Here is a 26,512-nt window from a genome sequence, read left to right as displayed (position 1 = left end):
CAGCATACAATGAAAGTCCAACATGACCAAACTCTGAAAGTTACAAGCAAAAAATGTGATGAAAGCAATAAAAGTTTAGAGCACATTTAGAGACCATTATAGATTTGCAGCTAGGGGAGAACGGTTATGTAGTTTATAGTATAATACGTATGCCCTTCTCATTTTTGAAGACAAAGCTTTCATTTTTAAGGGATGGGGATGCGGAGATTATTTTTACAAAGTTTGGAGGCTGGCAGCCATGGTTTAGTTCTGATGCCTGCATTCAACAATCATCTAAAAAATAAAAATGCAGAAAATTAAATAATTTGTTCCCACCACACTCAACCCAGCGACATCTATCTTTTCATTTTCAAAATCAGCAGGATGATTGTGATCCTGCTAAAGGAGGACTGACATTTCACCAAGGTATTTGGGTCTGCAGGTCTCTGCATGGAGAGATCTCGCGGTTTGTATGCCTTAGGGATCAGAAAATTAATTAACTCATGCAACACATAATTTGAGAACAGTGAATAGTTTTATATAATAGGATAACATTAACAAGGGTTACGCATCAGAAAACCAATCTCTTCTCAAAATGACTGCATAAAGTACAATATTAAACACAGCAAATAATCTGAGGCACAAAGAAGGGATACGAATGTGTCACTCCGGTGTGCACATTGCTGTATTCTATTGCACACAAGGCCCTTATCCTAAAAATACTCTAGCAAGATCACACTAAAAACACTTGCTAATGTTTCTCCTGACACCTTCTTACCGGGATACATCTGCTAAAGTGCTGATCACAAGCGCCAACCAGATTCCCAGTTACGTGCGCTGCTCGGACAGGGGCTGGGATACCAAACATTCCACACATGCCTAATACATATGATAGAAATTCCAACCCGGCTGACGGCCCCTTGGTGGCGTATACACTTTGTTCCAGCCAGCAGCTCCACCTCTCCGTAATCTTTTCCAGGGACAATCTCCCTCCCAACCATTAACCCATTTAGATGCTGACACAGGCTCACTATTCAAAATCTGTAGTAGCCATCGATGAATGCGGAAATTTTGTAGCTTAGGCGATACATTTTATTGGCTGATTTAAAGTAGAAGGAAAGGCTAAAAAAAAAAAAAAAAAAAAAAACAAAAAAAAAAAAAAACTAAACAAACCAGCTTTAAAATGTTGCCTCCCTACTGTTTTTCTATGTGGCCTCCGACTTGGAATTTTTTCTGCACAAGTGATGGACAAAGTTTCTTCTCTGCCGAAAACGCCTAAAGTTATGGATGCCGGCTGGGACATCACTGCGCTATGCGATTCAGCCCATTACCAGGAGGAGCTTGACCGCATGGGGTGGGAAGGGAATTACATTGAGATTTATATAAAATGTACACAGGGCAAAAAGGAGGCATATATAGTAAATATCTCCTTTAGGAGATATTTACAGTACCTACAGGTAAGCCTCATTATAGGCCTACCTCTAAGTACAACCACTTTAGGGCTCCATGCACACTGAAGCTCATAAACGGCCGTTTTTGGGAATTTTTCTTTAACAGAAAAACTCCCCTCTAGGTTATCCTAGGTGTCCATGCACACATGGACGTTTATCAGCTGTGGAGTTTATGGGCTGTTGTCTGAACACCCTAAAATCACGTTCAGGAGCTGCTTTTCTGACCATAAAAAACGCTTAAAACCGTTAAACATGCATAAACGCTCAAAAACGTGGTTCACCGGCGTTTAATAAAAAAAAAGAAACGCTAACGCGGAAAAACGCTATTTAAAAAAAAAAACAAAATACTCACTGCAAACGTATTGGTGTTCTTATAACGTTATTTTAAACATCCAGTGTGCATGGAGCCTCAAAGATGTATGGGATTTTTTTTCCCCAGTTTCTTACTTACTTCAGTGGATACTACATCTGTCCCCTGGCGCCTCTGCACTGAGAACCGAGCAATTGAACATCGGCGGTGGCTCTGTTCTCACAGCTCCCCGATCAGAGAGCTGCTGACTGTCAATCAGCAGCACTCTGCTCCCTCCTCGCTCACTGGAGCGCTAAGCTGTGGAGGGGCGGCCGTCTCAGCGCCTCGCTGAGAGGCTGAGGGTTATCAGTCCAGGCTCGTGGTGGATCTAGGTTCTCAGAGTCGGGATAACGCGGTGCCTGGACTGATCTTTGTGACGTCAGCAGAGAACAGACTTCAGTCCGATCTCTGCTGAAAACAGGCCACAAGAGTGCAAAAAACAAAATTGCACTCCTGTGACCCATAGAAGCCCAGCCGAATGAGCTCAGGCTGGACTTGTCTTTTAATGTTGCTTTGCCTTTTCTTTTAATTTCGGGATCCCTCAGTTTCCCCATTTTCAACATTATAAAATTAATTTAAGACTATTTAAAGTATCTGGAAGAGTTAGGTTAGGTTCACACTAGTGCAGCTGCGATTTGATCAAATTTTCAGTGCAAGGATGTAATGAAACTTTGCATTTGATGTGTTTTTGATGCTACTGCATTTTTTGGCAGGGAAGAGAGACTGGATGCTGGTTAAGGAGCCTTTACCGGCAAAAATGCATATACATGCATTTTAGGCTAGTTTCCATTGCAGTCTATCGGGCGAAAATCTCGCTGAAATCGTACCAAAGTAGCTCAGGCCCTCTTTCCAAAAGTACGCCATGCTGCATTGATGTGAGCGGGCACCATAGAGAATAATGTGATTTCCATTGTCATGCAATTCTGTGCAACTCAAGTTGCCCCCCAAATCGCACTGGTGTGAACCAGGCCTTGTTACTCTTTCCTGTGCAGGGAAATGGCCAGATCAGGGTAGACAGAAACAAAAAATTTATGTCATCAGTCAAAAGAATAAAATTCACTTTGTACAGTCAAAAATAATCAGTTTGTGGCAATGCAGTCACCCATGCAGTGATATTGAAGACTTTTTTTTTTTTTTAAATCCTGTAGTAAAAAGTAAAGGAAATAAAAAAAAGGGGTTCAGTGTGAATTAATTGCTAACTATATTTAAATGGGCATAACGCTGGGGATTTTACAGTAACCCTTTCCTTCGCCAACAATTGCAGAAACTGCTGCCAAATACAAACTATTCAGTTTATAAGCAGCTCACTGATGCAAAATTGGTGTACAAAATCTGCTCCGCTAGTCTGCCCCCCCGAGACTCAGAAAACTATTAGGTGCTTGGTTCTTGCACAATGTAAAGAAGATGAAGTCAGGCCGCCAATCTCAGCCTGAACCTCAAAGCCATTTGTTAGTTTCCAGTAAGAGTCGTGCGTCATTGCTCTCTGCATAGGTCAGTGGCCAGGGACAGTGCTCAGCGATGGAGAGGATAGCTTAGCTGTTTACTTGGACTAAAAATATGAATTTGGATATCCAAAACTGCCCTGTTTTAGTCTACACAGGCTGCACATTTTAGAGAAGAAAGCATTTGAAATTGTGGGACCTTGAGAAAATGTGAGAAAATGGTGCAGTGGAACCTTGGTTTACGAGTAACGTGGTTAACAAGCGTTTTGAAAGACGAGCAACTTTTTTTTACAAATCCTGACTCGGTTTGCGGGTGTTGTCTCGCAAAACGAGCAGGATTCAAGCCAATGGGGTGTGCAGTACCGCATTTGGCCAGAGGTGCGGGGGCGCTGATGACTCGGAACGGTTCGGAGCCACTCGGAAACACTCAGTTTCAGAGTGTTTCCAAGCCTTGCAGAGTTCAGCCGAGCTCAGCCATGTTCAGCCGAGCTGTCCCCGAGTATTTCCAAGGCTCTCCGGCGCCCCCCTCCACCTCTGGCCACATGCGATATTGCATACAATAGTAGTCAATGCAGAACAAATTATTTTCGTTTCCATTGACTTGTATGGGGAAACTCACTTTCCTCATAGAAGCATTCTCCTGGAACGGATTACGTAAATCCAAGGTTCCACTGTATTGCTTTAACTAAAGTAGAGAAAAGGGAGGCCAGAGATCAGGATATGCTGCTGGGCAGGTTGAAATAATCTAAAGAGCAGCTGAACAGTATTTTAAATCCTTTAGCAGGTTAAACAATTTCCACCGTGTATTTAGCCATTTGCCAATCGCGAATAGCTATACTTTAATGCTCCATTCACAGCTGAGTGTATCGATTTACGGGGGGGGGTAAGCTTTGTATAAACTTTTTTTTTTTTAAAACATTTTTAGAAGCGTATTACAAGCGTTTTACAGCTCCAGGCACTTTTATTTAGAAGAGCTGCTATTTGAGCAGAAAACAAGCAACAAAACCCTTGCAAAACGTTGAAGTCAGTTGTTTATTAAAAGTCTATGGGGCCAAAAACGCTTGTGATCTGCCAAAAAGTAGTACTTTCTTGAGCGACAGAATGCTCAGATGTGAACAGGGGCAATTGAAATGAATGGGATTTGGGTTGTTGAGCGTTTTAGAGCTACAAGCAGAAAATCGCTCAAGTGTGAAAAGGGGCCTAAAGGCTAAATTCACCTTTGAAGCAGATTACACCTGAATTTAGGGCGTATGATGCAACATGCTCCTGTACCCCCCCCCCTACACGATGAGCGCACTTTTAGTCCACTGACACTTCCTCCAGTTTTCCCCATTGAAACTGAGTCTTAGGTTGGCCATACATTATACAATCACATTGTGCAACTGTCCTTTAGATTTACCAAAACCATATAATAGGAGGTCAAACCTAAACACTTTCAATTTGTATGCAATCAGGCAGGCCCTTCTACTACATAGTTGAAGGTAAATCTAAAGAAAATTGAATAAGAAAATTGTATGGTGTATGGCCAGCTTAAGCATCTATCAGGTTAATTATTGCAGTCTGTCTCCACTGAGGTGACGGGTCTCCTACATCAGCCATGTGACACGAGAGAAAAAAATAAAATAAATTAGTGAAATTGGGGTCACCAGTACAATAAAATAAAAACCTGACAGATTCTATTCCTCTTTTCTTCCTTCTACTTTTTTCTTTCTCTGTAAGAATTGGACAAATTTCCCATAAATTCTTGTCCCTGCGACACCCAGTCACCATGATAGATACTGACAGCAATGCTAGCCATAAACACAGATTTCACTACATCCACAGATCCTTTCAAGTTGACCTGTCTACCTATGAAAAGATCTCACAAACTCATTTCTTCAAGGCTAGCAATACAAACTTAGAATTCAGGGCTGAGCGAAAAAAATATGTCAATTCCCCATAAGGAATGCTGAGCAGCATAGATGGAGGATCTTCTTGTAGTAAATAAGCTGTGGAACAAATAGGATCAATTGGCTATCTTCTCCGATCCTTCCCCTTCTTCCACTGTCCACAATCCATCTCTGGATAAGACAGAGCTTTGGGAGTCACTCTGGCACATGCTCAGTTTGGGGTGTATTACTAGCGATGGGCATCTTGAGTAAGGGCAGGCGATTCATGTAGCATTTACTTCCTGGAATCCACCTGCCCTTGGATCAGGCAGGAGAGTGTTCTTAAAACTGCTCCCACCTACCAATTCTATTCTAACTACCCTGTAGAGGGAAGATGCCTATACTTACTTATTGTTAGAGCACTCTGGTCCAGGCATTGCAGCCATAGTCGCTGCTCTCTCCTCTCCCCTGAAGCCGGACACTGGGGAGATTGTGTAACTGGGCAAATAGAAGCAGCTTCCTTTGGCAGGGTAGTTAGTATACGATTTACAAGAGGGGGAGCAGGTTTAAGCCTAGTTTGTATTAGCCTGGTGTTTAATTTTAAGGCAAAACTTCACCTTTTGAATACAATCCACACCATGTCATATTTTAGTAAACTTCCTTGTTCCGTTCTCTGGACGATTGAATTAGGCTTTGCCCTGCCTTCATTGGACTACCATACGTGGGAGACTTTCTCCATTTACCAGGCAAGTGATGAGATGTCATCCTCAGCGGGTACCTCACCAAAGATGGAAGTCACTGCAGCAAAACCTAAAGACAGTGCCGGGGATGCCTAAAATATCTGATGTGTAGATAACTTCTGGGGAAAAGCAATGACCAATCACTGGAGCAGGAGGAGGAGATTTCTGGAGGGGTGGTATGTACAGAGTACCTGTGATACAGAGATAAAAAAAATCATCCTACATAACTTGTACCTGTCTATCTGCAGTCTTCTCTACATCTGTTCAAAGTGCTAAATTTTAAAGCTTGTGTGAAGAATCAGAAAAAAAAAAAAAGGGGGCCGGAGAGCTGAAGTTACTCTACAGAGCTCAGTAAGGAGAGCTCTGAGAGCTGATTGGAGGGGAGGGGAGGGATGGGACGCCCTCCACTTTGACAGCCTCAGCTCTGTTCCTTTGTACTGTGTAAATCAGCTGTAAATCTCTACCCAGTCAACATTTTTCTCTTGGCGTCAGGAAAACTTGTCAGAAAGTATTTATGCTGCTAGAGGAACAATGCAGACAGTAATGACACTTAATGCTTTTAATTGAGACAAGAACATACTATATAGAGGGATATGCTTTGTTCCTTCTTCATGTCTGAGGTTTACACCCACTTTAAAAATTACAGACAGACTTGTGCAGCAGTTATATCTTTTTTATTTTAGCTAAAGTTGAGCTCTTTTTTTAAAAAAAAAAATAAATAAAAAATAAAAAAGAGACCTCCAATAGGGAACACAGTCACCAGCAGGCTATCAAGTTGCAAGTTCTTCTCCATTGGGAGCTGTAGCCGTACCTCCCACGGAAAGTTAAACTGCTCATAGATGGATCAAAAAGTGTCCAGATCAACAGAGACCGGTCAAATTCCGATCTGTGTATGGCAGTTCCCGCTGGACAGAAATTGACATAATGATCGATATCTGTCTAACACAAATGTCGGAAATCTTTTATAGATCAGTTGCTGCCGATCAGTCTCGCTGTCTTTTTTTTTTTTTTGGCTGATCGAAACCCCCCCAGTCTAAGTAAGGTGTAAGTCTAATTGTTGGATATAACTGTACAGTACAATGGCTCATCTGCCCTCCAGAACCCAGAGGAGCAACACATTGCGTGAGACCAGCTTCATTTACCGCTAAGCCTCCTAAAAAAAAAAAAATAATAATTTTTACTCTGCATATTTAAATGGAACTTCAAGTGATCCTTTTATGTCACATACGTAAACAGATCCCATCCACTTGAACAAATACCTTGGACAGAACTGGAGCGTTTGCCCACCATAAATGCTCAGTGACTGGTGACAAATAAGGGAAAAGGTTCACAGAAAGAGCTGCAAGGAATTTCAATAGCGGCTTTCACCCCTGACCTAATTTGTTACTCTGCGAGCTTAGCAATGTGAACGTCATAGAATGAGTCACAGGATTAGACAGATCAGCCGCTCTGATGTTACATCACTAATGACATTGCAGAACCCAATTATTGTTCTACCATATAAAGTAAACAGGTAGTTTATGTAGAACTACATAGCTGATAAACAAAACACAAATTTGGTCCACTTGGTAGCTAAGGCTGGTCATACACATCTCATGGGAAAAAAAAAAAAAATCAATCGATTCCCCATCTGAACTAAACAGCGTGGATGGCAGAATCTCCTCTTCAGACTATTGTTTTCAGACAGCCATGACAACCCCAGCTGCCTGAATACCCAAACTGTTCAGGCGGATTTTCACCTGGCTCAGTTGATTATAAAAAGGCGAAGTTCACCTTTACAGAAGAAAAAAACAAAAACAAAACAAATGCACATTTTTTGCACGTGCAATCAGTAGATCATGGGTGAAATGTGGACTCTTGCAGACATGTCCTGCAGCTTTCAGCCCATACTTCTGTATAGGATCTTGTTTGAAAGCCAGAGGACAGGTGAGTGGACGAGAGCGCTCATCAGTACCCCCCACAGCCCAATAAAAGGTCAGTCTGCCTTGGTGGTAGACAGTACTTGTAGTTTATTCATTCGCAGGAATCTATTGCTGCAGAGATTTACCTACGCTAGTAATTCACAAACCCGTTCGATCCAGTCATAGATCCACAGACTTCAATGCATTTTTCCACACATCCTCACACATTAGCCTGTCTACCAAGAGAGCTTGCAATCTAATGTCTCTAGTACAGCCCAAGACTAGCTTTACACACATCAATTTCCTTCTTGTCCAGCCCAATTCCCCCCATTATTGCTAAGACAGCAACACCACCTGTGGCTGCTTGAATACCAGATTAGATGCAGTCATTGTTCAGACAACAATTTTCCACCCAGCTCCTTTGATTTCTAAAGCGTTTGTAAACGTTCTGCTTTTTTATTTTTAATAACATGTCATGCTTGCCTGCTCTGTGCAATAGTTAGTTTTGCACAAAGCAGCCCTGATCCTCCTCCTCTCGGGTCCCCCACTGGTGCTCCTAGCCACCCCCCCTGCTGAGTGCCCCATAGCAAGCTGCCTGCTCTGGGGGCATTCGTGCATGCTAGGTTATAGCCCCGTCCTAAGGTCACCATACTACAGGAAGTGTTACTGGTGGGATTAAAGCAGTTGAAAACTGCAGATTTTCAAAAAAAAAAAAAAAAAAGGGGCGCATAATGTGCTAGTATGCATCGCATACTAGCACATTATGAAATACTCACCTTGGAATAAAGCTCTCCAGCACTGTCAAGTTACCACTAACTTGTCTTTTCTGTCTTCTGTGTTCGCGAGTTCACGAGCTCCGGCTATGTGATTGGCCAGAGCTGCCATGACTGCCATCACTCCCACGCATGTGGCACGGGCTCTGAAGGTCCGGTACTATAAGGTGGACCTTCAGAGCGCAAGTGCCAAGGTCATCGGCTACATGCACTCTGAATATCTCCTGAACTGTGCAAGGTTAGGATATTCACAGTACCTACAGGTAAGCCTTACTATAGGCTTAACTGTGATAGTACAGAGTTTACTACCACTTTAAGAGGGAAAATTAAACAAAAAAAACAAAAAAAAAAAACAAAAAAAAAAAAACTAATACAACCACCACATCAGTGGACTAGTAACCCGCAAAACCTTCAATTTTTGTTCTTAACGTCATCAAGGTCTCTTCTTTATTTAAGTTCCTTACATGCCTGCACAATTTCGTTAATGCCAAGATGAATGAAATCCAGCACATGCATAGGAGGGACATCATCTTGGCCCAGCCAATAGGAGAGAAAAAAAAAAAAAAATCGCTGAAGATCAGAAGCCGACCGCCGGAAGCTGTCTGCAGGCAGTGGGGAAACTGATGAGGTCATCCCTCTGCTCACTCCTCTTCTCCACCTGATTGTTCCTTCTGTTGACTCTTACAGAGGAAACAAAAAAAAAAAAAAAAAAAAAAAAAAAAGGGAAGAAGGGGTACTTCCACAAGCTGCATTCACCAAAAAAAAAAAAAAAAATGAATAGCTATTTTTTAAAATGAAAACAGTGGCATTATCCAGCATAGCAATATGGTCACGTAGGGGACTTAAGCAGGCCATACATGGTCAAATTTCAAAAGAATTTTCTTTTCAGAATCAGAAAGTTAATTTCTTTTTTTGATCCGATAGTGCCACCATCAGCCATCGATTCGGCCAACCAAGCCTTCAATTTCACCTCATGTTGCTACAGAAAAGAATTTTTGTGGGCGGGAATCTTCTTTTCTCTCCGTAAATTCTCTTTTCTTATTACATTTCTCGCACAATTCTCCCATCATTGATTAGAAAATCATTAGTTTTTCAAAAAATTTCCAACATGTCTGATTTCTCAAATTTGATTGCCGTACGAAATTCGGCCGTTGTTGCAGCCCACTAATGGTGCGAAATTCGTACAAAAAATTCTTTGATACAATTTTCGAAAGAAAATTCTTTCGAAATTCGAACCATGTATGGCCGGCATTAGGCTTATTCCATCCAGTTGCCATGATTTCTCCTATTTTTAACAGCCTAAAGAGCAATCTGCAGTAACTTATACTAACCAATCATATCAACCATTAACCTATCACAGTAAACTGAAAGCTAATTGGCTGCCATGGATTGAAGCCCTTTTGCACACTGTCATTGCACTCCGTGTTGATTTATTAACCAAAGCTGTACGAGTTTTTACAAGTTGATACTTTCTAGCCTTCTATACGGATATATCAGATATTTAATGGGTTCATAGAATAAACCTGAAAAATAACTTACATTATAGAAAAAGAGCTACCAGAAACACTTTTGGATATTTCTGTGGAGATTTAACAAGCTTAACATAAATGAAGGTGGCAAAGATAAAGTCGCTATTACGCAGGAATACACGCTCCAATTCACAGATGATTTTCCATCTAGTAACAGAGCAGTACATCCATCAGTCTCTCCTCCGGCTGACACGGCTGATAAAATACAGCACTGAGCAAATGCTAAAATAATATTTAATATAGAGAGTTCCGGCATCTATACAGCGGACGATGTTGTGGTTTTCAGCTGTGCAAGCTACACGACTGCAAATCGTGATTTCTCCAATTTCTTTTTTGTGTGACGGCCAGATAATCACGTGGTCCCCTGCTGCCCTCAGTGGTTTGATCTGTTGACCCTCTACTCCACTACTGTGTCCTGTAGTGATGTACGGGCAGGCAGAATGTACCACTAAGTGCTAGGGGGGGGGGGGAATAGTAAGGAATGGCACTCCTGGAAGAGTTAAATTAGCTAGATTGTTCGGCAGAGTTTAACAGGAGAGCCTAGTATTGACTGTAGCCCCATTGGGAATATTTCCCCACACTTCTTGTACTGGCCACAACAAAGTACTGAAAATGGAAGCGAGAAGAATCTCCCCAATGGAGCCACACAGAGCTATTAAAATGTATTGCTAACGCTTCTACTCTACAGAAAGAAAAGTTTATTTTGGCGTTGATCTTTAGTAGAGCTTCTCCCTTCCTGTTTTGGTGCCAACTTTGTCACAGGACTGGAATGGAGTCAATTTTATCAACAGGATACAGAAAAAAACCCAGGCGGAGGTTCTAACCCTTTAACACAAAAAAAAAAAAAAAAAAAAAAAAAAAAAAAAAAAAAAAAAAAGGAAAATCCTGGCCTAATATTCTGAATCCCGCTATTGGCAGTTCTCAGCAGGAATAGGATTTTTCATACGATGAAAATACATTTCTTGTATTTTTTATCACCAATGACTAAAGTTCCTAACACAAAACAATTACCTGACTGATTTTGTTGAACACATTATGCAGAAATTGTTAAAGATGACGTACACTAAATTACGATACTATTAAAAACGATAACAGATTGCACAGGTCGGGAGCACCAGCAAAAATTTGCAATGAGTCAGGCGTGACTCCGCCCCCCTTTTTTTTTGTTTGTCCAGAAGGGGCAGTATTCTATTTGAGAGTCTCTAGGTCAGTCTCTCTCAATTCGGTTCCTTCTGAGGTTTCTAGGGGAATATCCTCCCTATACTGACCACCAATGTAAGCGGTCAATTCTACATTAAACACTTTGCTTTTCTATAATTTGTATTCATCTCATTTCAGAATATAATAGAGCTGACACTGCAGATTTGTGCATCCGTGCTGTATAATATGGATGGAAATATATATTATCTTTTAATTTCATCATGCATCTGGGAAAAAAAAAAAAATCTATCAGTGTATGCTCAGCTTTAAACTGGTCATACACTGTACAATCCCATTGTACAATCTCCTTTAGTTCCCCTAAAACAATAGGAGGATAAACCTAAACAATGTCCCTGTACTATATAGTTGATGGTGGATCTAATGAAGACATTGTACAGTGTAAAGCCATCAGGGAGCTCTCCAGGTAAAAATATTGGATTTATTTTTCTGAATGTGAATTGCAAGACCATCAACAATAAAGGTTTCAAATCTCAGACCATAAAACTTCCTATGCATCAACGTGGATTCATGGTGTCGCAGATAATGGTTGCACAATGTTTAAGTCACAAAAGCAGCACTTGGTTTGCGAGGGGCTCAGTTTCCTGGGATAGACCTAAAACATTATGAAAAATTATCAGATTCAGAATGGTGCTATTACAAATGAAAAAGTTTAGGTAAACCTTAAAGTGTTACTAAAACCACAACAGTAAAATCAGTCTGTATATGCAGTAAAGCACGCTTGTTATACTCACTGTGGAACCTAAGGGGTTAATCCTCTGCATTGTGTAAAAAGGCTGTTTGATCCTGTCTTCTCTGATCCTCTCCTTCCACTGTCCCCAATCTATCTCCTGATAGAACAGAGCCATAGAATGCACTTTGCACATGCTCAGTTTGGTGTGTATTGCTAGAGGGGTTTTTCTTTTTGGAGGGGGTGCATGTGATCAGCACGGGGCCAATCAGCACTGTCCAGACTGAGGGTCAGGGGTCCTGCAACCTCATAAGACAATCAGACAAGAATGAAAACTCCTCCTACAAGCTTTAACCACTGAGAAGTCACAAGACTGATAGAACTGCTGATGAGAAAAGATATTTAGCAGTTTATATTTACTAAAATAAACTGCATTCCCATGTTCTGTGTACTGTGGGTGACCAGATATAGTGAATGCAGGCTCCTGGGTTTAGTAACACTTTAAACATCATACTCTTTATTTTCTCCTTTTTGGTCTGTTAAAATTTACTATTTAAAACATATCTGTTTAATATATGCAAAAATGTCAGAAATACACAGCTATCTTGTGCACACATCCTGTTCTCAGTAACTCTAATTAGCCCACCTAGTTCTCATCTTGGACCACAGAACAATTGGTCACTTTGTTGTAGAGATCTGAAAGCAGGCAGATTTAGGTAGTGTACCAAAAAGAAAGGCAACTAGGCAGGGCTGACACCACTCAATCCTCCAAAATGCTATGTCAGTCCACAGCAATTTAGCCACAGTTTTCCTGTATTCGCAGGGTCTTTAAAGGGATAAAACATGCAAAATATGCATGGACTGCATAGGTTTTTTTTCACTTTTCCCTGACATACACTTTAAAAGCAAACAGGTAAACCACTTCAACTTCACACAGCTGTGCTTATGGCCAGTTTTACGCTGGGAACCATGCCACAGGTAACAGCAAATATTTTCATGAATTCAACGCTTGTTATTCTGGAGCTGCTTTGGCCTTCGTGCGCACAGCGGTCTGAAAAAAAAAAAAAAAAGGAAGAGGTTTTGTTGCAGCTAGCCCTATTATCTGCCTTCATTTTACCAGGCTACACCGAAAGAATCAAAGAGAGCTTGCTAGTGGCAACAAGACCTGACCTTCATTTACTTTTACAAAAGCACTATGGCTGTAGGGTCAACAATGACGCAATGAAGGGTCAACAACTCCTTGGGCAGTGGATTGAATAAAACGCTTTATAATGTGTTTAAAGGCACGCACCCACATAGCGCTGGCTCCTGCAGACACATCCCCCAACCCCAAGTCTGTACATAACTAAAACGTTGGGGCTGGAGGAAGCAATGGCCTTCAAGTGTGGTGATGTCACTTGCGGTGGCATATGGGACTTGTAGCCTTTCCATTTGCAGATTCATGTCGCTGTGTGGGTGCAGAAACAGTTTAAAAGTCAAGGGTTGGGTAAAGTGACCAGGTTTCAGGTTAAACCCCAAATATGGTTGTAACCTAAAACATGTTCTAAAAGTTGAACTAAGCCTTCAGGTGTTGTAAACCAGTCAGCCCAAGACACCCTTTTGGAAAGACGGGTCATGGACATCTGTAATAAAACTTTAAAAAGTGTAAACCCAGGACCCTGCATTCATTATATCTGGTCTCCCACAGTACATGGAAATGCAAATATTTTAGTAAATCTAAACTGCGAAATACCTTTTTTCATCAGCGGTATATAGCAGCCTTGTGACTTCTATCAGTGTCTGGTTAAAGCTTGTAGGAGGAGTTCTCTCTCGTCCAACTTCCCTATGAGGCTGCCAGACCCCTGACTTTGTCTGAACAGTGCCAATTGGCCCTGTGCTGATCACATGCGCCCTTCCCAAAAGGGGAAAAAAAAAAAAAAAAAAAAAACACACACACCACAACAACTTTCTAGCCATACACACTAAACTGAGCATGTGCAGAGTGCCCCCTAGGGCTCTGTTCCATCAGCAGATTTATTGAAGACAGAAGGGTAGGATCAGAGAAGACAGGATCAGCCTTTTTACACAATGCAGATTAACCCCTTAGGTTCCACATTGAGTATAACAAGCATGCTTTACACAGACCGATTTTACTGTTGTGGGTTTAGTAACACTTTAAAGTGGTTGTAAAGGCAGAGGGGTTTTTTATCTTAATGCATTCTATGCATCAAGATAAAAAGCCTTCTGTGTGCAGCAGCTGTCCCAGCGTCCCCTAATACCTACTTGAGCCCCATCTCTGTCCAGCGATGTCCACGAGTTCCTAGTTGGCCGAGACACAGCCACGGTACCATTGGCTCCCACTTCTGTCAAAGTCAGTTAGCCAATCAGGAAAGAGAGGGGTTGGAGGCGAACCAGGGTTCCGTGTCTAAAGTGGCTTGCTGTGGGGGCACTCGTCAGGAGGGAGTGACCAGAAGAGGGACCCGAGAAGAGGAGGATCTGGTCTGCTCCGTGCAAAACCATCGCAGGCAAGCATAACATTTTTAATTTTTTCTCTAAAAACAAGAAACTTTACAATCACTTTAAATTCCTGTTTGATTCCCATGTGTACAGGGATCAAAAGCTAACCCGTGGACCTCCAGTTATTTATGCATTCCAAACAAACATCATGCAACCTTTAAAACAAGCCCTCAATTTGTTGTTAAAATGAAAAAAAAAAAAAAAAAAAAAAAAGGGGGGGGGGGGGTGATACTGCTGTCACATTTTTTATCCATCTGTGTTCCATTACAATGATTTCCCTTCACTTCCTGTCAGCCCAACAGAAAGTGACAAGACTTCTTTCCAATGTGAGGGAAATTTCCACTAATGCTACAATTTAACTTGTTGTTCATAGGTCAGCACTTTGATATTATACAATGTTTGATTGAATCAAAGAGTCGTGTCGACACCGGTTGTCCATTAGCCAATACCAACTCTGTCAGCTGCGTTTTTTTACAACCTTGTAAAAACAAAACTACAAAAGGGCAAAATGACACTGTCTGGGCAAAGTAACACAACTGTAATTGTAAAATCTACTGATTTTTTTTTGCCTATTGCACTGGTTTGGACAGTGCATCATCCAGAGTTGCAGGCTGACATTTCCCCCATAACGGAGGCAGCCATCACAGTGATTCTCCACAGGTGGAGGCTGTCATTTCCCCCATAACAGAGGCAGCCATCACAGTGATTCTCCACAGGTGGAGGCTGTCATTTCCCCCATAACGGAGGCAGCCATCACAGTGATTCTCCACAGGTGGAGGCTGTCATTTCCCCCATAACGGAGGCAGCCATCACAGTGATTCTCCACAGGTGGAGGCTGTCATTTCCCCCATAACGGAGGCAGCCATCACAGTGATTCTCCACAGGTGGAGGCTGTCATTTCCCCCATAACGGAGGCAGCCATCACAGTGATTCTCCACAGGTGGAGGCTGTCATTTCCCCCATAACGGAGGCAGCCTTCACAGTGATTCTCCACAGGTAGAGGCTGTCATTTCCCCCATAACGGAGGCAGCCTTCACAGTGATTCTCCACAGGTAGAGGCTGTCATTTCCCCCATAACGGAGGCAGCCTTCACAGTGATTCTCCACAGGTAGAGGCTGTCATTTCCCCCATAACGGAGGCAGCCTTCACAGTGATTCTCCACAGGTGGAGGCTGTCATTTCCCCCATAACGGAGGCAGCCATCACAGTGATTCTCCACAGGTGGAGGCTGACATTTCCCCCATAAGTGCCGGTTCACGCAGGGGCGGCTTCAAATTCGTCCGACTATGAAGCCGCCCCCCACAGCGTGACCTTAGCACGGCTTGCAATTTACTTCAATAATAGAAGTCAATGCAAGCCGCTCCGAAGACACCCCAAAGTAGTACAGGAACCTTTTTCAACTTGAGTCGCTCCTATTAGAACGATTCCATTGTACTGACAAGTCACCTGACAGGTCGCCCCTGTGTGAACCGGCACTAATGGAGGCAGCCATCAGTGATTCTCCACAGGTGGAGGCTGTCATTTCCCCTCAATGAGGGCAGCCATCACAGCGATTCTCCACGGGTGGAGGCAGCCATCACAGCGATTCTCCACGGGTGGAGGCAGCCATCACAGCGATTCTCCACGGGTGGAGGCAGCCATCACAGCGATTCTCCACGGGTGGAGGCAGCCATCACAGCGATTCTCCACGGGTGGAGGCAGCCATCACAGCGATTCTCCACGGGTGGAGGCAGCCATCACAGCGATTCTCCACGGGTGGAGGCAGCCATCACAGCGATTCTCCACGGGTGGAGGCAGCCATCACAGCGATTCTCCACGGGTGGAGGCAGCCATCACAGCGATTCTCCACGGGTGGAGGCAGCCATCACAGCGATTCTCCACAGGTGGAGGCAGCCATCACAGCGATTCTCCACGGGTGGAGGCAGCCATCACAGCGATTCTCCACAGGTGGAGTCTGTCATTTCCCCTCAATGAGGGCAACCATCACAGTGATTCTCCACAGGTGGAGTCAGCCATCACAGTGATTCTGCAGAGTTGGAGGTTGTCATTTTCCCTATACTGGAGGCAGCGATCCCAGAGATTCACCACTGGTGAAGGCTGTCATTTTCCCCATACTAGAGGCAGCCATCACCGTTATGTTGCAGAGGTGGAGGCAATTGTCATGTAGAGGTGTGCCTTGCCCTACACCAAACACTGATCTGGAGCCTTGGTTAGACAGCCATCATTGTACAAGCTTTAGCTGTGACCTGCTCTTGAAATATACAGCTCAACTGAACTTTCCCTAGTAGCAAGCTATAGCTTTAGCCCTCCAATGCAAAAACTTTCGTAACATAAATATGGGTGCCATTACTACAGACCTCCTCCTAAATAGTTGCACAGGATAATCGTGACAGCCAGACAACCAGCATTTTCATTATAGGTAGTCAGCAACTACAACCGAGTGTTTCTCTCAGGAAGCGTTTCCTTTAGGCCAGGGGTAGGAGACCTTAAAGAGGTGGAGATCTACCTGAACAAAATGGAAGTCGTCAAAGATCACATGGGCACAGTGTCACCTCCTCACACCTGATTTAAATCTCTAATTGTCGTACTACAGTGTCGCAATCACGGCAATCATAGGTTTAAATCAGGTGGTGAAGAGACAACATATCGACTCCTTACCACCTGTCAAACACACTCAGATCGCTTTTCATTCTCCTTTCCTGCTGCTGGCACCACTCTGGAGACCACTAGCTGGGGTAAGAGGTGGAGTGCAGTTGGTATCACCAAGAGGAGGATCAGCTTATGCGGCTCTTGCTCCCTACTACAAGTCCAACTTACAAGTAGTCCCTTTGCATTGCACTCTGGGTTTGATGCTCTGGGATGGTGGGTCAGCAAGCCCAGACTGCAATCCACCAGTCACCTGTCCATGATCTACTGATAGATCGCAATCTACAGGTTGCTGACCCCTGCTTGAGGCACTAATGAACATGAATGGTGAGCTTTTGAGACAAAGTGAAATTAAAGAACACCCCTCTAATAAAAGCTTTAAATGGTGCTATAAAGCTCCTAATTCTGGCCCCCAGCTCGATATGATCTGGGGTTACCCTGAGAGCCTCCATGACAGGAGGGAAGGAAGGCATTGACCTTGTGTGGTCTGCTTTCCAAACACCATACTCATGAAGACCTCTGGCCAACTTGAGACAATCCCATCAAAGCAGGAATTACATTTAGACCCTATTAAAGCTTCTTTTGGGGCTCTCTAGGTCCTAAATAAGAATTCTGGCACACCCGCCGGGCATTCCATAAGACTTTGTGGGGATACAATAATGGCCGCTCAGGTACTCACACTGGGCTAAGTATCAGTGCTTGTAAAAAGCAAGACGTACACTCAGAGGACTCTTTGCAAAGATTTAGGCTGCTTTCACAAAAGCAGGCGCACATTAGGCTCTGTATAACGCGTGTTCGCTCATGCACACTGTGTACCGGCGGTGCATTGTTACAACACATAACCCTGTTTACCCTTTGTTTTCTTTAACTTTAATAAAATGTCACAAAATTACTCCGTACACTGCAGCGCTGTGTAAAAATTGCAACCTTTTCTGCTTTTTTTTTTCCCCCCTTTCTGTGCACATCAATGCAACACATCGGTGTGAGCTAAAATAAAAGGACATAAGGCAAATTGCCTTGTCTATGCATTGGGACCTGTGTTGGTCAACGATGCCCAACAGGGCTGATATGAATGAGTCCTTAAAGGAGAAGTTCATCTTTGGGAAAATGTTACATGCTCCCACTCCTGCAGCCGCTGCCCTGTTTCTAGTGACAGCAAGCGGGGGATCCACCCGGCCGCGTCATTCATTCACATGGTTCTGTGAATGCGAAAACTACAAGTACTGACAGCCTTTGGGGCTGCCAGGTTGTAGTTCTGTTCTGGGCATGGCTGAGCGCTCTGGTAGTTTATTGTTTCTTCCTGTCAGTGTGTATACACTAACATCCGCACTGATCACGGATACAATGCTTTACAGGCTACAAGTAAAAAAAAAAAAAAAAAATAATAAATGTACATTTTTTTTAGCTTGCAAAAAGATGGGCATTCATTTCATTTATTTTTTTTTTAAAGGTGAACTTATCCTTTAAATGAACATGCAGGTCCTTCTGATGAACATGCATTAAGACTTGAGAGATTTACATCTATCTTTCACTAAAGAGCTATTTAACCCTTTGTTGATTACAATGTACTGGGTAAACCACTCCGTATAACAAGACATAAAAACTGCCCTCGTACTATAAAGCTGAACGCCAGACATAAAACCTCATTTAAATATATTCCTTTATATACTATATGTATAAAGTATATACATCTACTTTGTGTGCACCAAATTACTTTCTAACTCAAAAATGGCAATGTACAAGAAGTAGTGACATCATCAATGTGCTGTGTAGAGAACAGAGCTGCAGGAGGTACCCAGCAGGCCCACTCACTACAACTTTCTTCTGGAAGGGGCGGGGACTAGACCTGTCACTCTGCATAAAAGGCAGAGTGTAGCAGTGACTGGTCTACTGCTGGAAGTTCCTACACACAGGCAAAGTTTTGCACTGGATTACAGTACAAATCTGTAACAAATACACTGACTGCACCAAGATTTAAAAGGTAGAGTACACATAACGAATGTTTTAAGACTACATTTGCTTATCCTGGCATTCAACATTAAAGCATATCTAAACCAAAAATACAAATAATATACTGCAGCTTAAAATAGTTTAGTTCTTTTTTCAGGCTTTTTATCCTCTTTCCTCTATTGTCATCATTTCCAATGACAACACTTACTGACTACCTATGGAAAGGCAGCATTGACTATAGGACAGTATGACAAAACTACCTATCTCCTGTGCGCCGTGGGGGGTGTTCCGTAGCCTAAAAACATGGCTCTGAATGTAAATCATAGGAATACAGTACAGGCAGACATTGCCATAACTTATCAACTGACAAGATTTATGACATGATCAACAGGCATTTATGCACTTTCATATTTAAGAGACCAAAAGAGGGCAATTTAATCCTCTGTACTAGTGGAGAGAATCCAACAATACAGAACTAATGAAACCTTCAATGCAAACTATTTAAGATGTACCAAGGAATAACACGATGTTCCCAACACAATTCCCTAGTTGCTTTAGTTACGAAAAAAATATATGTACTACAACCCGGTAAGCACATTACAAGAAGAGAACAAAAACAAGACATGGATGCTTCTTGCCCTGTGGCATGCTATAAATTGACATGGATGGCATTGGTATCCCATCATAGCCTGAAGCTACAAAAAATGTGCCATTGTAAACCCAGGAGGATTTGTACTGGTCATGATTTGGGGACTCTGTAAACTAGGTATTACTGATTCCAATGTCTGCTAATTATAGCACTCTAGTGTGAGAATTATGAAACGCGAGGCCTAAAGCTCTGCGTGTGGGGGGTGCTGTAAACGAAGCAACCTGACACAAAAATCTGAAAGATAAAATTGCTAATATAAAAGTACCTTCAGAAAAAAAAAATCTATTAGGTGTCTTGAGACTCAAAGATATTGTTGACTTGTACATCAAAGATCCATTCCTCAAAATGGCTGCCATCACAATTTGGAGGAGTAATCCATGCCAAGCTGCTGATGGGGAGAGATATACGAGACCGAGTGCTGGAAACCAATTAGACTCTAATGCAGGGATATGCAATTAGCGGACCTCCAGCTGTTGCAAAACTACAAGTCCCATCATGCCTCTGCCTCTGGGTGTCATGCTTGTGGCTGTCAGAGTCTTGCTATGCCTCATGGAACTTGTAGTTCTGCAACAACTGGAGGTCCGCTAATTGCATATCCCTGCTCTACTGAATATGTAGTGCTGCTGATCTAACACTGGAAGACTGCTGACAGGAGCAGAATGATGTAGTGATGCTACTTCACTGGTATATCAGCAGCCTGGGGTTGGGAATGAAGCTGTATTGTTTAACTGCAGTGTGCAGTCTGGCATGGATGTCTGAACCACAAGACTGCCTGAACAGAATTGTAACTCATCTCACAGGTAAGAAAATTCCCAAATATAACTTCACTGTATACCTAGCCATTTGCTTGAATCCCATCTTTAAACGACACCTGCCACAATGAGGACAGTCATTGCCAACATCCTTCTGAAGTAGTTGCCCGGCTGCGAGGCTTCTTTACGTTCAAACAACTCTGGTTTGAACCCTGTCACCTGGCATCAGTCCCTCCATTGTTCTAAAATATTATCAGATATATAGAGCAGATAGGGGCAACCTTCAGCACACCAGCCGTTGCGGAACTACAACTCCTAATAGGCACTGCAAAGGCAGATGTCCACAGGAACGACTCCAAGAGGCATGATGTGATTTGTAGTTTAGGACTTCTTTGAAATAAAAAGAAATCTGTAAACTTTGACCACACATGATGGATGGCAAAATACAATACAAATACAGCTGCAATATAGCATATAAAAAAAAAAAAAAAAAAAAAAAAAGCAGAAATTCTGTTTATAATTTCCTAGAAAGCCACCTTAATAAACACATTCCCCTCTCTATTTGTCTAAGAGACCTTTCTACCAGATAAAAGATAAGGATTTTTTTTTTAGCTGAGTCACTCATCTCCTGTAACCAGGCCGTGTAGGAATTTATTGATGACTAACTTGAGGCCTAGTTACAATGACAGCAGCCATTTTGTAAAAGGAGGAAACATTCCGGAAAGCCGATTCATCTCACTACTTGCACAGACAATGAGAGGCCGTTATTTTGAATAACATTCTGATTTACTAAGCCTAGCCTGTATTCTCTTTATACTCAGATTTAGGTTACATTTGTTAAACTTCTGACCCTTCGAGGCTATTTAAATGAATGCAGGCCACTCCTTAAAGAAGAAATACTGTGTTCTGTCTCCCAGGTGACAACATACATGTCGATCCTTGACCCATGTACCTACTTGTTTTGTAAGCCTAGCTATGAGGTCAGACTGGGCACCCACCCCCTCACCACTGGCTGTGACAACATAGCCAGCTGCTTGATAACCTATGCTTGCCTTGGCTCCAAGCACTTAGCCACAACAGGGTGGCAAGAGGAATACTGATGTGTTTGCCAAGACCAGCGCTGGTTATCAAGCAGTCATCTCCTTGATAGCTATATTGTCGAACAGCAGTGGGGGGGGGGGGGGGGGGCACTCCTGACAACCTCCTGGACAAAGCAAATAGGAATAAGGGACAAAGTACTACATAAACCTTGTTCCCTGGGGAACAGAACACTGAACAAAAAGTAAGTAAGGAATCTTCTGTATACAGTTACTTCACCATTGTAATAAAATGTACTATGCAATGAAGCGGGGGTCTCCAAACTTTCTAAACAGAGGGCCAATTCACTCTCCTTCATACTTTTTGGGGGCTAGATTGTGACCATTGGGAATAGAAAATGTGTCAGTGTCATTGGCAGCAAACAATGCCTCATCTTTGAGGTCAGTGGGAAGAATAGCAACCCATCTTTGGTTTCATCGGAAGGAATGCCTTTTTTGGAGTTAGTGGATGAAGTAGTGCACCAAGGGCCAGATAAAATCCTGCAAAAGGCCACATCGGCCCCCAGTTTGGAGACCATTGCAATAAAGGGACCCCAGTATGATATAAAATGATCTTCAGTGGAAAAAAAGATAACTTCCTTCAAATGACACTATTGTAGGCCAAGATAGGCTTCCTGAAGCCTGGCCAGAAAACTTCCATTGTGAGATCTGCTGCATATTAGAAAAATTTAGGACACAAGAAATGTTGGGCGCGGCACCAGCATCTAAGGAACATACAACCGCGCACAGGCAAGTAGTTTGCTGCTCTTCCCTTGTCACTGAAGCGGCTGCACATGTGCAGTTGCAAGACAGCAGGAAAACCTTTGTTCCTTTGATACTGGGGACGAGCCTTCAATGTAGAAGTTGCATCCAACGGATCTCACGCCCTAGACTGAGAGATCCCGAGCACAATGAAAGTTTTCTAGCCAGGCTTTAGGGAAGCCTATCTTGGCCTACAGGAATTGAATCAATAAAAGTGTGTGTGTGTGTATGTACGTGTGTACTTGTATGTACGTGTGTACTTGTATGTACATACATACACTCTGGGGCCCCTTTATTGCATAGTAAATTATAATACAAAAGGTGAACTAACCCTTTAATGTTGGTAAAATAGTCTCTTGGCCACCAATTCTTTTAGGAGCCCAAGAATCAAAACGTAAGTCCCATTTTTTTTTTTCAGCAGCATATACATAACATGTGCACTTGCTATACCCCAAAAGGTAGGTACCCTAACAAAATAGATGGCACAGTCACTTACATTTAGGACAACTTTTTTAAGCAGAGAAATTCTAGCAGTTACTTTAAAAACTCAGGGTGAAAACCATCATATAGTCATATCCTGCAGTGACGTCAAGCTACACCACTCTGTCCTACCACCCAGTCCCACAGAAAAACAGATGGCCAACCTAAAGTTTCAGTACTGTTTATGATAAAATAGAACATCATGAGTTGTACCAGCAGGGCTGTACCACCATCATGCAAAATGTTCTGCCATGTCACGTTCTTCAGTTCAAGGACAGATAACACCAGGCAGTGTGCAACATATCTGATATTTTTTTTATGTCATCATTAATTAAAAAAAAACAAAAAAAAAACGCAAAAACAAAAAGATATTTACTCCTCAAGCCACTAAAACATGTCAAGGACTATGGTGACTGGTGAGCGATAGACGTATCTAAACTACTAGTTGAGCCTGGGAAAGCAAATACTTTACAATTTCTGCTCCTCTTTCCTCTTAAGGGCATGACCCAGAGTGGTGCCCAGCTCTCTACCGCCCCTAGTGTTTGCATGGCTTAACAGCAGGTTGCATAAGCGTGAATCAGAGCTTCTGAACGCAAGACGAGCAAACAGGATCTATACTCAGGGAGGGGGAGGGAGGGAACTGCATATGAAAGAAAAGTATAGATAGAAGTAAGAGGATGAGGGAAGGGCACTCAAGTCATCAGAAATGGAGGATGTGTATATTAGAATGACAGAAATGGATCTGGATGAGGATAGGTAATACAAAATACTTATACAGATCAAAAAGATTAGGAAAAAAAAAAAAACACAATTCTGTTTAAGAATAACAAATGGCTGAGTGCAGATGAGGGAAAATACTGGCTACATGATCCATGGAATGACATGCATGCTGAATCCTTACCGTTAGGAGGATGAGAAGTGTGGATGTCATGTCTTCTCACTGGGGTGTGGTTACAGCCGTGTTCCCCTATCTACCCAGTTCATGCCATCCACCTGCAACAAGCGCTATGCTAATAGGACTCATCTGCTATGCTGGACACTGTGAGCACACCAACCATGCCACACCCACTTAAGCCACTCTCCCAGGCCTACAGCAAGTTCACAACTTTCCTAGAAGAGATCCCACTGTGGGGATTGTGTTCTGCAGCAAATCTTGGACAAGATATACAAGGAAAAGCCCATCCAAGAGAGCACAATGCACCATGTTAACTGCAGAACTCCCACCCAGAGAGCTGATAGAGCCACCCTTCCAACAGGCATCACTTGCTGGAGAGCCACCCTTCAGCCATCACTTACAGGATTACCCAGTGACAGGAGATCCATCCTTAGCCTGCCAACAGGAAACATTTACTGGTAATACTTAGTGCCAGGACAGCCATCCTTAGCCTGCCAAAAGGCATAAGTTTCCTGGTATTACCCAGTACCAGGGGAGCCACCTTCTAGTGCGCCAACAGGCAACAGTGATCTACAATGTCCTGCCAACATTGTGGACTATAGCTCCTCAGATCATCTTTCCATCTCATCTATATGTTCAGCCCTCCATCACCACTCCTGATGTTCAGCAAGCTACACCCAACACCAGCTCTTCCATCTGATTTGTTTTTTCCCCCTACATTTAGCAGCACTTTGGATTCCATAATGGAATCCTGAAACCCAGTCCACCTTCCCCATTACAGTACTCACCGCTACCACCATCACGCTACCTGTTCTTCAGCCATTTAGCCCAATGTTCACACCCATTGACAAAATGTCCACTTCTCCAACCTAAACCACCCATCGCTGTTCCTGTTCTTTGACATTTTCACCCTTCACACCCATTGATAGCCAACTACTACCCTAACCTAGCCACCACCCTTTCATCGCTGTTCCTGTTATTCAGCCATTTAACCCTTCACACCCATTGGTAGCCAATTACTACCCTAACTTAGCCACCACCCATTAAGCACTGTCCCTGTTCTTCAGTCATTTAATGCTTCACACCCATTGACAGCCAACTACCACCCTAACCTAACCATCACCCTTCACACCCATTGACAGCCAACTACCACCCTAACCATCACCCTTCACACCCATTGACAGCCAACTACCACCCTAACCATCACCCTTCACACCCATTGACAGCCAACTACCACCCTAACCATCACCCTTCACACCCATTGACAGCCAACTACCACCCTAACCATCACCCTTCACACCCATTGACAGCCAACTACCACCCTAACCATCACCCTTCACACCCATTGACAGCCAACTACCACCCTAACCATCACCCTTCACACCCATTGACAGCCAACTACCACCCTAACCATCACCCTTCACACCCACTAACAGCCAACTACCACCCTAACCATCACCCTTCACACCCATTGACAGCCAACTACCACCCTAACCATCACCCTTCACACCCATTGACAGCCAACTACCACCCTAACCATCACCCTTCACACCCACTGACAGCCAACTACCACCCTAACCATCACCCTTCACACCCACTAACAGCCAACTACCACCCTAACCATCACCCTTCACACCCACTAACAGCCAACTACCACCCTAACCATCACCCTTCACACCCACTAACAGCCAACTACCACCCTAACCATCACCCTTCACACCCACTAACAGCCAACTACCACCCTAACCATCACCCTTCACGCCCATTAACAGCCAACTACCACCCTAACCATCACCCTTCACGCCCATTGACAGCCAACTACCACCCTAACCATCACCCTTCACACCCACTAACAGCCAACTACCACCCTAACCATCACCCTTCACACCCATTGACAGCCAACTACCACCCTAACCATCACCCTTCACACCCATTGACAGCCAACTACTAACCTAACCACCACTGGTCCTGTTCTTCAGCCATTCCACCCATTGACATCTGTCTACTTCTCCAACCAAACCTCCACTGTACCTGTTTTTCAGCCATTTAACCCTTCACACCCTCACCCACTGACAGCTGATACCCCACCCGACCATCCCCCATGCAGTGCTGTACCTGTCCTTCAGCCGTTTAACCCTTCACACACCCACTGTCAGCTGCCTATCTCCTAGCCCATCCATTACCTGCTGTCTATGACCACTCTGATGTGCCACCCTACAATATGACATCTGTCACCTGCTCCCCTTGCCCTATGTCTAGCACCCAGTTTGCTATGGCACCCCCAGTGACAGTGGTGTCCCCCATCCAGTCCTCCTGTGCCCCACCCCCCTAAGTCATGTCTGCACCCCACCCTGACACTGCGGCACCCTCCGCAATCACCATACTCCCGCACGGAGCCCCATCAGTCACTAATCACTGGAAGTGTCATCTCACCACACCCGATCCCAGTGTCAGGGTGTACAGCCGGCACCCCATCACACACCCCACCCTGCCGCCGGCACGTCCTCATCTTACAGCCAAGCACCCGGCTCCTCACTGTCCCGGTCGGCACACAATCCCGTCTCCTGCCCATCCGGCCGCCCCGACACTCCCGCACCCCGGACTTCTTCCACTGACCGCTCCCTCCCGCTGACCTGTCCTGTCTCCCCGCAACTCCCAGCAAGCCGGCTCCAAACTCCGATCAGCTGGTAACGTGATGACGCAAAGCAACTCCTGCCAGCCGCACCCAATCAGCGCCGATACGACACGCCCTTCTGAATAATTAATTCACAAAGTGCTGCGTTTTGACACGCCCCGAGCCTGTAGCCCGTTCCACCCCCTCCCTCCCGTCCCCGCCCCTTTTCTGAATGATGGACGTTGCGCCCTGTACAGTGACGTGTCAGCTTCT

General features: G+C 43.7%; 1 long non-coding RNA gene across 1 annotated transcript in view; it reads right to left on the bottom strand.

Annotated features, from left to right (window-relative positions):
- LOC141128962 (uncharacterized) overlaps positions 1 to 26,286 on the bottom strand; it is a 30,034-nt gene extending 3,748 nt beyond the window's left edge. The window contains exon 1 of the long non-coding RNA XR_012241752.1: positions 23,632 to 26,286. This is a non-coding gene — a long non-coding RNA (uncharacterized lncRNA). The remainder of the gene's footprint in view (positions 1 to 23,631) is intronic.
- Between the last annotated feature and the right edge of the window lie 226 nt (positions 26,287 to 26,512).

This window comes from Aquarana catesbeiana, linkage group LG02 (genome assembly GCF_042186555.1).
Source record: "Aquarana catesbeiana isolate 2022-GZ linkage group LG02, ASM4218655v1, whole genome shotgun sequence".
NCBI classification, from domain to species: Eukaryota; Metazoa; Chordata; class Amphibia; order Anura; family Ranidae; genus Aquarana; species Aquarana catesbeiana.
The sequence above is the reverse complement of the archived record's forward strand: the minus strand, read 5'-3'. Positions and strand labels throughout refer to the sequence as shown.